This window comes from Pezoporus occidentalis, unplaced genomic scaffold (genome assembly GCF_034315485.1).
Source record: "Pezoporus occidentalis ecotype Australia unplaced genomic scaffold, CSIRO_AGI_Poc_V1 ctg34, whole genome shotgun sequence".
Lineage (NCBI taxonomy): Eukaryota > Metazoa > Chordata > Aves > Psittaciformes > Psittacidae > Pezoporus > Pezoporus occidentalis.
The window spans coordinates 5,906,363-5,918,838 of record NW_026915376.1 but is presented as its reverse complement, the minus strand read 5'-3'; the positions used below and the strand labels follow the sequence as shown (position 1 = coordinate 5,918,838).

The window sequence follows — 12,476 nt, the reverse complement described above, 5'->3', positions numbered from 1 at the left end:
GACAGTACTACAATAAAAGAAAACGGTCCTTTGACTGTTATCTGAATTTTATGCCAGAGCTATTAAAAGAGCTGAGTAGATCCTTATGAATTTTCACAAGGTTTCTAGCAGCAATGCTCACCATTTACAGTCCGACTCCAGCAGTTTCCTTTGAAAAGAGATAACTACTTATCTTAATGGGTAGCAAAAAAGTGGCTTTGTGATCCCCATGGTGGAGATGGAGCCATCTGCAGAAATTGGGCCAACCTCAGCCTGAAGGCAGAGACTGACCCTTAGCTTTTAGCCAACTGAAATTGCTGAGGCATGAGCTAGGAAAGTGGGGAGATGCATAAGCACAGGAGAGAAGGGTGGATGCTGTTATCATTTGAGTAAAAGTAGCTGATCTCTCGGTTTTCTTCCAGCTCCACAACAGAGGAGTAGTGGAGGAGGAAGAGGTGCCTGAAGGGTGACTGATGCCAAAAACAGCCAAAGAGGGAGGTGGGGTCCCTTCATGGAGCTAAGGGCAGGACATAGTCTGGTAAGCACCTGATAACATTCGTGTTGCTCCCAGCAGGTTGGAGCCCACAGACTGTTGTTCACCTTTTGCCCTGGGTGTTTAGTAGTTCGTAGGGGGCAGGGTAGTAGGAAGTAGGAAAACAGGACAAACCTGTATCTGTTAAGTGCCTGTTCTTATGGTCCATGCCTGGCTTGTGTTCCCCTGAACACAATAGCTTAATAGATAAAATCACAGACCAACTGACACTTAAAAAAACTAATCTTTTCATTGAGCACTTACGGGTCTTTACAATGCATGGTGCAACATGATACCCAGCAACCTGCAGCTCATGGAAATGGAGAGCTCAAAGTTTAAATTCTGGGAGATGAAGACAATGACAGAGCAGGTTGCTTTTCAGGGCCATTTTACACAGGGAAAAGCTATTTCACTCCCTTCGAGGATATTTTCTGTAGCTGGACCTGTGGGGAAGTGGGGGGAGGTCAGGAAGAGTTTTCTTTTCAAATTCATTATTTGTATCTTGTGCCTTTCAGCAAGGGTTGTGTGTTTTGTGATGTTTGGTTTTGGTTTGGTTTGGGTTTAGTTCTTGTGGTTTTTTTTTTTTTGGTTGGTTGGGTTTTTTGTTTGATTTTGTTCTAGACTTTTTTTTTAGCCTCTACCTCCTCATGAGTAAGAATCATAGAATGGTTTGGGTTGGAAGGGACCTTAAGATCAGCTAGTTCTAACCCCCCTGCCATGGGCAGGGACACCTTCCACTAGACTAGGTTGTGCTCAAAGCCCCATCCAACCTGGCCTTGAACACTGGCAGGGATGGAGCATTCACAACTTCTCTGGGCAACCTGTGCCAGTGCCTTACCACCCTCATAGTGAAGAATTTCTGCCTTATATCTAATGTAAATCTCCTCTGGAATAAAAAAGGGTGGGCTGAGCACAGCACCTGTTAGATTTTGGCTTCTTTTTGTTCCAGAAAGCCTTCAGAGAACTTTCCTGACCTGCATGCAGATGTGGTCTCTTTCACATCCCCTGCCTGGCTTCACAGTGTGATTGCAGGCTGTGGCTTTATTTTGACTCTATGCCTGAGGAACAAGGGGGAGCTGTGGGTGGGAGCAATCCTTGCCCTGCCAGGGGCCATGTGTCTTGCTGAGAGAGAACCTGTGGCATTGCCTTTCCCTGTCAGGCCCTTAGCAATTCCTCAGACGTGTTCTTTACCTACAGGTCTTGTGCAGCCTAGGATACTTGAAAAGCTTGCTAAACGATTTATTTCTCCCTAATGTGTTGACAGATGTCGTGGCCTTAAACCACAACAGCAGATACCTTCTTCTGCATTCAGCTGATGTGACTGCTGCCAACTTATGGTACAACAGGCAGTCTTAGGGAGGAAAAGGGGTGCACTACTGACCTTTACTGCCTTGATTTCCATCCTAGCTCCCAAGAAAACCAGACTCATCCTGTGAGGGTGGTGATGTTTTGTGGAAACACAAATAAGTGTGCAAGGCAGGTGCTTTTTGTCTTGGGATGAAAATAAATTCAAGCACTGGTTATCTTGGACTACACAGCCACCCTAGCACAGGGAGAGGTACTGTGACTCATAGGAACACAGAGGTCCAGAACAAAACACCCACAAAAATTCGGCTCACTGACCAAGGAAATTTGTTATTTCATATCAGAAGGGCTTATCTGGAAAGGAGGAGTTGAGGTGGACTGGGATGCTGCTGACACTATCCTGCATAGAGGCTCCCTGAAAGACAGGTACCAGGTTCTAGTTAGTAGGGCTTCCTCTGAAGGCCAAGTTTCCAAGTACAGCCTGTAGCCATAACTCTTCCTGATTGAAATACATATATATAAGAAATACATTGAAATAGGAGAAATATTCTGATGGATATATTTTAATAGTCACTTTGGATTTTACAGACTGAAACAACTGAATGAAAAGAGGTGTATTTGCTATTTTTAGAATATTTTTCATGGGGTGCCTGAAGTTATCTCCCTTTTGTTGCTCCTTGCTGCTTATAGGAAAAAGCAGAAGAGAGACGCTGATAACTTTTTGTATTTTGTTGGTTATGTTGGTTTGCACATGGAGAAAGCTGTGGAAAGTGCACCCTGCCCCCTTTTCTCCTTACTAGGGTGGGGCTGTGAATGGCCGAGAAAGCAGAACAAACAAACTGAAAAGATGAATTCTGAAATTGGGGTGAGAAGGTTAAAACACAGAATATCTGAAGTAAAAGCAGTTTTCCCATAGACAGTCTTTGCAGTTTCCCATGCTAACCTTTTAGGAAAGTATGCAAAAGAATTTTATTAAATATGCCAAATAAAAGTACTTGTGTTTTCAAATTAGATCTATGCATTATTTATTCAAGAAAAAAAAACCAAGCAGTTTGACACACTTCTATCCTTATTTGAAATAGTATTTGAATATAGAAGGCTCCAGGAACACCATAAAGCAGTTTTCCAATGTCTAAAGGCAGCCTACAAGAAAGTTGGAGAGAGGCTTTTGATCAGGGCATGCAGTGGTAGAACAAGGGGGAATGGCTTTAAATTGAAAGAGGATAGGTTTAGATTAGATACTAGGAAGAAATTCTTCACCATGAGGGTGATTAGACACTGGCATAGTTTGCCCAGAGAAGTTGTGCCTGCCCTGTCACTGGAAGTGTTCAAGGACAGGTTGGACAGGGCTTTGAGCGACCTGGTCTAGGAGTACGTGTCCCTGCCCATGGCAGAGGATTTGGAACTGGATGGTCTTTAAGGTCCCTTCCAACCCAAAACATTCTATGATTCTATAAAAGTAATGTGTGGCACCATCCTGTCCCTTTTAGTTGTAAGGAGAGTGAATCCAGTCTGTATGAATGACTATATTCTCATACCGAGAGCAAAAATCCTGGTCAAGGCCTGCCATCAGCTTTGCTCTGTTCTGTGGTCTTACAGCTTTGGGCACTCCTTGATCACATTTTTCTTTGTCTGGTTAAGTTTCTGGGCGTATAAGGAAGTATAATTCCTAATACTGCTAATATCAGAGACAAAAATCCTCCTGTGTGCTTCTTTGTGGGTTGGACCCTACCCATACTGATCAAAATAAACAGGGTGAAGAGCACTCGTTCCTACATACTCCTGGTTGCTGGGCAGAACTGCAAAACATGTCCATGTGAATGTGAAATAAATCCATGTTCATGTTGAAATAGAAGTCACAAGATTCTGAAGCTAGAAGATAAGTGTTTACTCATAAAGCTGTGTTGTCCTTCTCTGGCAACCTTCATATTTGCTGCATATTGATTGTGCATTGGCAGTTAGTGAAATTTAAGGGAGCAAATCAAGACTTGAGGCACAAGTCTTGTTTTTCTATTTTCTATATTTTCTATTCCTCTCAACCAGGGACTTTTGCCAGCTCCATCTCTGGCACGGCTGGAAAGGAAGGAAAAATAGTAAGCTAATCGGTCTTCTCTTTAATTGCTGATTAGCATGGGAAATTAGTACAAGAGCAGGAACAAACAGTGTGCCTTGGACATCTGAGGGGGATGCTGCTCTCTTTAGCTGGTTTTGTGGCTCTTCGTTTTAATAAATGACAGAAAATTTGTGTCTTAATTCAAAATGAGAAAGGCATGCAATCATGTAAAATTCCTTCATGTAAAAAAGACCAGGTTTTAAGATTTTCTTCTATGCTGTGTTTCAGAAAGTGAGGCTGTCTAAAATATCAGACTAGACTCTGAGATGTACACAGGAACAGATGCTGACAAAGCAAATATCTATTCCTAAACTTCAACCTTCAGGTTCTATGGTGCAAGTAGTTCTGTGGTACAAGTTCTCCATCCTTTACAGCTGCTTAAATTGAGGAGAGCCTGACATCTAGCCCCTACTTTGATAACCCCAACATGTCATTCAAGCAAAGTTAAAGGGAAGTGGTGTTGAATTGAGAACAATTTTTATCTTAGGGCAAGAGACACAATTTTTATCAAGTACAGGAAGAAATCAGAGGCCCAAAACTATAGTAACTGAGGAATCTGTTATTTGTGGGAACATTTTCTCTAAAACACATGAAAATAAGTTTTCTGGCAAATAATTTCAAGCAGTTTTCTGAAGATCTTGTCTGGCCAAGTGATACTGCATTTTCTGAGGAAGTTTATTTCGACAATGTTTATCTGTAGCTGAAAAGTATAATCTATGTGGGCATAATCGCTGAAAGCTACAAAATCTGCAGGAAAGAACTGTCAGGCTGTTAAAATGTGTAGGCTTGAGACAGACTTTTTGTTTTAGAGAATGCAAAAATAAGAAAATAAGGTGGAAATGGACTGAAGCTCTAAATGGCTTTTATTTAAAATTTGTGACCCCATAAATTACTGTGCCTTCAAATGCTATGTGGTTTTGGAAATGCTTGGGATAAACTTAGCTTCCTCTGGCACAGAGACGGAGGAAAAGGCTTTGGGGTTATCACAGCTTATTTACTGTAAAATGACCATTCTTTAAAGCAACAAGATTCAGGATGGGGGAGAGCAGCAACTGCTTTCCAACACTATTCTATTCACACCTACACAGTAATGACCCAACTCATTATTCACAGAAGGATACCACTTCCACCCTTTTTGTCTGTCTCCTCTGGCTCTCACCCGTTTTCTCCATGATTACAGGTCTTAATTTTCCTTTTCCTTTGCTGTGTTACATCTGTCTCATTGCAATTCCCGTGGCCCCCTAGGAATGTCACTGCTGCCTGCAGGCAGGACACAGGCCATTTGGCATTTCAGGCTGATAGCCGGAAGATAGATTTGGCTTCTCAAAGAACTCCAGCCTGAACAGCTTCAACTAAAGGAGATGGAGGTTAAAAAACCAAGGCACCCAACTGTGTGGTGAGACAAGGAGGCACAAAAGCATAGAATGTAATCAGTTCTAAGTAACGTTAAGTTTGATGGCTTTGTAGTGAAAATAACTGAGGTGCTTGAAGAGAAACCACTGCAGTTGACATAGTTCTAGGTCCTTATCTTAGTACAGAAAATGTAAGAAAAACAGGACCTGAGTGTCTGGGACCAGCAGAGGTCCAGGATAGGTGCAGTTAAACTAACTGATAAGTAGAAAGACAGGATGATTGCTATGTCTGTAATGTTAATGAAGCTGGTGCTACAAAGGCTGCCAGAATTTATGAGGATTGTTGGAAGAAATAAACGACCCTCAGAGACCACTGCCACATTTGTGTACACATGTGGGAAACTTTCTGGAAAATGATGTAATTCATACGTAGCCTCATGAATATGTATGTATGACCAGAGACTATACAAGGACAGCTTGTGTAGCAATACATTGATACACATTAGGATGAGCTATCCCCTGTGTCTCCCGGCACTGCAATAAAGAATACCTGCTTGTCAGCTTGAAAACTTTGTTGGCGAGTTTGTTCCTGGAGTTTTCTCCAAATCAATTTGGCACCCCAGATGGGACTACTCTGCTCGGCTGCAGGACCCGCTCGGGACAGGGCTCCCTAGGGCCCTCGGGAACTTTTCCGGGAGGGACCCCTTGATTCATTTGGATCACTGCAGGAGCAGACAAGGACCATCTTAATAAAAGGTATTCTTTTCTTTTGTATAGTCTGTAAGGTGCAGGGGGCATCTTGCATAGAGACTAAATTGGTTTGGTAAGCGTACGCAAGGTTTTGAAGCCTTCCATAAATTGAGATAGGAAATCTCGTGGATAAAGACGTATACCTGGCTGTTAGCATCTGTTTGGTATACACCCACAAGAAGCAGTGGCATCTTGTGGTTTGGGTCCTGCAAGACGCGGTGGGTGTCTTGTAGAAATGACTTTGGATTTTACTGGTATTTGACTTATCTTGGGGCTTGTTATAGTGACGATTTTGGTCTTGTGACTTTGGTATTGGTGATAGGATGTTATAACTGAGTTATTAACTGTTGTTCATTTGATAGAATTTTAGTCTCTGTCTCAAGTGTTGTAACTGTGTGGAGTGTGTTTGTGGGATCCTGTGTGTTTGTGTGCATGTGAGATTGATAATGGGAAATCAGCAGATTGGAGAGATCTTGAAAGAGTCCTTTAGGGTGCATTTTAGCACATTGGAAAGAACTGGGAGGGTTTCCTGGAGGCTCAGTAAATAAGAAAACTTTGGTGAAATATTGTAACCAATGGTGGCCATTCTATACTCTGGAGGATCAGGAGAAATGGCCAAAAAATGGGACTTTGAACTATGATACATTCTTACAATTAATGTTGTTTTTGAGGTGGCAAGGAAAATGGGATGAAGTAATGTATGCAGATATGTTTTTCACTTTCAGAAACCACCCGGAGTGACAGACAGAATGCGAAATTTATAGCTCCACCAGATCCCTTAATTTTGGCTTTGGAAAAGGACAGGGAAAAACTGAAAACTAAGCTGGAGAGATGTTGTTCAGACTGTGATACTGGGGAAAGATGTTTAAAGTTAAGGAAAACCAAGGGGGAAAGGAGGGGAGCTCTGGCAGCTCCTGTGTTTGAGCATGGGATGAGTGCTGGGGAGGCAGAGGTGGAGGGATGTCGGGCAGAGGTGGGGGAGTGGGTTCTTCTCCTATGGGACAGGATCTGTGTACGTGTGCTGTGGGGAGTTTGGACATTGGAAGTGAGACTGCCCTGGGTGGGGGGCAGTGCCATGGGGTGGCTCCGTTGGCTGAATTGGAACTAGACTGACAGGGACCTGGGGAATCTACCGTAGCAGATCCACTGGTTAAATTAAAACTAGGGACTAGAGGGAATAAAGTGGAATTTTAGTTGATACAGGAGCAATGGAATTTTTAGTGGATATAGGGGCAACTTATTCAGTGTTAAATCAGAGGGAAAAGAATTTGTTACAGACGTGAGAGCTGCTGGCCACCAAGAAAAACAAAAAGAAAAAAAGAAAAAGAAAAAAAGAGGCATTCTTTCTGAAACCCTTAAAGTACAAATTCGGAAAACAAATATGAATGCATAAATTTTTATGCACGCCAAATTCTTCAAAATCTTTATTAGGGTGAGAAGCAACATTTAAAGAAGGCAAAAGAGTTTTTAAGAGTTAAAACCAATCAATTAATTGCAGTTCTGGGTTTATCTTTAATTCAACAGAAAAGTGAACAGGAGGACCTCCCTGAAATAGAAGAAATCCTTAATCAGGTATATCTGGGAGTATGGGCATCTGAAGTTCCAGGTAAGGCGAAAAATGCTTTGCCTGTTAAAGTAGACATAAAAAGGGGGTGCCTGCCCAACTAGTATAAGATAATATCCCTTAAAATTGGAGGATCAGAGGGAATTAAAAAAAAATAAAAAGAAGAAATGATCATTGATAAATTTTAAAATACAGATTATTAATTGAATATGAATTGGAATATAATACTCTTATCTTGCCAGAAAAGAAATAAAGTTGCAGATTGGTTCAAGATCTCAGAGCAACCAACAAATCTGCAGAGGATATTCATCCAGTAGTAGCTAATCCGTATGCCTTGTTGACTAAATTGAATAATAATCAGAAATGGTTTGCTGTCTTGGATTTAAAGGACTCTTTCTTTTGCTTACCATTGGCCAAAATAACCCAGAACTTATTTGCTTTTGAATGGGAAAATCCTGACACAGGAAGGAAAACCCAACTGACTTGGACGGTATTACCTCAAGGGTTTAAAAGCAGTCCAATAATTTTTGGAAATCAGCACGGGAACTAGAATCATGGAAACCACCCACTCAGACAGGGACTCTGTTACAATATGTGAATGACCTATTAATTGTCACAGAAACAAAGGAAGAATGTGTCCAGTGAATGGTGGGATTATTGGATTTTCTGGGGATGAATGGTTATCGGGTATCCAAACAAAAGGCCCAACTAATTCAAACCCAAGTTTCCTAGATAGGATATGAAATAACAGGAGGACAGAGAGAACTTGGAACCACTAGAAAAGAAGCTATTTGTCAAACTCCACAACTGTCGACCATCAGGGAGCTCTGGACGTTACTGGAGATGACTGGATGATGCAGACTTTGGATGCATGATTATGGTGTTCTGGTAAGACCCCTATATGAAAAGGAAATACTGTTAAAAGGAAATACTCCCTCTTTGGAATGGGCTGATTCAGCAGAGAGGGGCTTTTAGAAATTTAAAAACAAAGCTAATGAGAGCTGCGGCTCTGTGACTTCAGGATGTGACTAAATCCTTTTAGATCTATTCCTATGAAGAACAGGGAATAGCTTTGGGGGTCCTTGCTCAGAAACTAGGACCCTATAAGAGGGCAGTGGTGTATTTTTCAAAACAGCTGGATGGAGCGAGCAAAGGATGGCCTGGATGCCTAAGGGCTGTGGCGACAGTTGTCAGGAATACTGAAGAGGCTCGCATATTTACCTTGGGGCAGAAGATTACTGTACTAGTGTCCCATGTTGTATTAGCCATCCTGGAATAGAAAGTAGCGCACTGGTTATCTCCTTGTTTTTTAAGATACCAGGCCACCCTTGTAGAACAAGATGATACAGAAATTGTGGTCACTAATGTTGTGGATACAGCATCTTTTTTGCCGGAACAACCGACAGAACTACTAACACACAACTGCTTGGCCACTGTATATTCGAGCCAACCAGATTTGAAAGCAAAACCTCTGGAACATGCTGAATGAGAATTGGCTAAAGACAAAAGGATAAATATTTGGACTGATTCTAAATATGCATTTGGTTTGGTCCATGCACATGGTGCCATCTGGAAAGAACAAGGACTTTTGAACACACAGGTGAAACAGATTAAACATGCTACAGAAATTCTACAACTACTGGAAGCTGTTCAGCTACCTGAGGAAGTAGCTATTATGTATTGTAAAGGGCATCATCAAGGTGACTCTAATCAGGAAACTGGAAATAATTTGGCGAATTTTGAAGCCAAACAAGCAGCTGAACAATCTGAAATGATGTCCTTAACCCCTGATGTCAAGCTAACAATTGAGAAATCTAAACCTAGATATTCAAAAGAAGATAGAAAGTTGATTGAAGATCTGAAAGGACAGGAAAACAAACAGGGTTGGGTTAAGGTACCTGATGGGTGAATTGCAACTCCCTATAACCAGCTCTGGAAATTAGTTCAGGAGGAACATAATAAAACTCATTGGGGTAACAACTCTTTGTCTAAATACTTAGACAAACAAATTGTAGGAAGGAATCTATATACCATAGTTCAATTAGTGACAATTCTCAAGAATAATCCTGAAATTGAAAGTAGAAATCAAACTGGGACAATTGGTAGAGGACGTTATCTGGGACAGCAGTGGCAAATAAATTTTTCTGAATTACCGAGAAAAGGAGGTTATCGATATTTGGTGGTGTTAACGGATACTTTTTCAGGGTGGCCAGAAGCATTCCCTTGTAGAATATATAATGCAAGACAAGTAATTGGAACATGGTTAAACAGTATAATACCTTGTTTTGGAGTACCAGTGGCAATTTCTTCCGACTGAGGCTCACACTTTAGTGCAAAATTGTTACAAGAAATTAGCAAAAAATTAGAAATTGATTGGCAACTACATGTTCCTTACAGGCCTTAGGCCAGTGGGCAAGTAGAAAAGATGAGCCATCTGGTCAAACAACAGATTAGTAAAATATGTCAGGAAACTAATTTATATTGGTACCAAGCCTTACCAGTGGCTCTTAAGAATTCAAACCAAACCTTGATCGAAAGAAGAGGCTAGCCCATAGAAAATTTTATATGGAAGACCATATCAGTCCCAGTTTAAAGGAGAAAGTCTTCAGGAAGTGGGAGAAAGCTATCTCCAGAGTTTCTGGTCAATCTGGGAAAATTAGAAGAAATAAATAAGAGAATATTAGGGACAAGAGCGAGAGGCATGGATTATCCCACTCACCCTTTCAGATCTGGAGACTGGGTTTTTGTTAAGAATTTTTCAGGAGATCCTCTACAGGAGAAGTGGAGCAGACTGTACCAGATAATATTGACCACCTCTACAGCAGTGAAGATAAAGGAACAACCTGCTTGGATACATCATTCAAGAATAAAGCACCAGAGCCAGAGAAGACATGGTGGATCGAACCTTCAGGACCCTTACATATGAAATCGCATCAGTCATAATTTGGATTTATACGATAACTGGTGTACAAGCTTGGGACCAAAATTTATGCCTGAAATTAATGCAGAATAAAGTTGTTAATCGTAGTGACTATTGGGTGTGTGCACAGTTGCCTAAATCAGGAGAAAATCCAGACCTTTCATTAATTGGCGTTCCAATTTCCAACACTATCTCATGCACAAATTTGAGGGTGAACAGTAGCGATCTAAGTCTGAGGGAAAGGTTAAGATTTGGGATAGTTAATCCTAATCCAAGTAAAGAATATTATACCTGTGTACAAAGATGTAGTACAGCAGGAACCAGAGTATGAGATTATGATTGTTTAAATGCCACAGGTGTAGGTCACTATTCAAATTATAATTACACTATTAATGCAGATGGTATCATAGTTCATTGGTGGCCCATTCCTGAAGGGAAAGGATGGTATTGGTTATGTGGAGAAAATGTTTATAAGACTCTACCCCCCAACTGGAAGGGGGCATGCACCTTAGGTACCGTGATGCCCAATCTTACTATTATTGACATGTATCCTTCTGGAACCTGGGTAAGAAGTTTTCCTAAATGGGTTAAGCGAGGGTTTAACTCTATTGCTGAACAGAACACCGCATTTCATAGTTTTGTAAGAGGGCTAATTCCATCTTTGGGAGTAGAGTGAATTAGAGAAGGCAATCGTAAATATCTCAGCAACCATAGAGGAAATAGAAAGTAAAACTATTGATAAAATCCAAGCAGAACAAAAAGAGATAACTAGCCTATCTAAAGTGGTATTACAAAACCAAATGGCTCTAGACATGTTATTGGCTTCACAAGGAGGGGTTTGTTCCATAATCAAAGATGCTGTTCCTACATAGATCTAAGTGGCAGAATTGAGACAGATATGGAGGAAATTTGGAAACAACTAAGATATTTCATGAAATGGCCAAGGATGGTACCTCCTGGGTGTTTGAAGACATACGGAAAAAGTTAACTTCATGGTTACCTGATCTCTCCTGTCTGATGCAACTGGTTGCAGGAATATTAATATTAATTGCTTTAATATTGATTACTTGTGGTATGATACAATGTTCCTTCTGGTATTGTAAACAATCTATGATAAATTATGAAGATTGGAAAAGAAATGAAAACAAGCATCAAGTAGAAACAGGAAATTATTTCAAAAAGACTCTAGATGGTAATGGTAGTATATAAAATGTTGCAAAGGAATTTGCAAAATAACAGAAAAAGGGGGGATTTGAGACAAGGAGGCACAAAAGCATAGACTGAATCAGTTCTAAGTAACATAAAGCTTGATGGCTTTGTAGTGAAAATAACTGAGGTGCTTGAAGAGAAACCATTGCAGTTAACATAGTTTTAGGTCCTTACAACCTTAGTACAAAAAGTGTAAGAAAATAGAAAAACAGGACCTGGGGATGGGGAGTATCTGGGACCAGCAGAGGTCCAGGATAGGTGCAGTTAAACTAACTGATAAGTAGAAAGACAGGATGATTGCTATGTCCGTAATGTTAATGAAGCTGGTGCTTCAAAGGCTGCCAGAAGGGATGAAGATTGTTGGAAGGAGTAAACGACCCTCAGAGACCACTGCCACATTTGTGTACATATGTGGGAAACTTTCTGGAAAATGATGTAATTCATACGTAGCCTCATGAATATGAATGCATGCCCAGGGACTCTATAAGGACGGCTTGTGCAGCAATATGGTGATACATGTTAGGATGAGCTATCCCCCATGTCTCCCAGCACCGCAATAAAGAATACCTGCTTGTCAGCTTGAAAACTTTGTTGGTGAGTTTGTTCCAGGAGTTTTCTCCAAATCAGTGGTCCTTCACTTTCTTCAGTGAAAAAGTTCAAGCTTTTGCACATGTTCAGCTATGCCATTTTTTATCTGTGGATAAAAAATGCTGTGGATTTAGATTTGATTGATTGATGTGGTTTGGTAAGGG

At 40.9% G+C, this 12,476-nt stretch overlaps 1 long non-coding RNA gene across 1 annotated transcript; it reads left to right on the top strand.

The window, feature by feature from the left end:
- Positions 1-7,246: 7,246 nt before the first annotated feature.
- LOC134169263 (uncharacterized) lies at positions 7,247-11,684 on the top strand. Its single transcript, XR_009966834.1, has 2 exons — positions 7,247-8,483; positions 10,348-11,684. It is a non-coding gene; the product is annotated as an uncharacterized LOC134169263 (long non-coding RNA).
- The last annotated feature ends 792 nt before the right edge of the window (positions 11,685-12,476 follow it).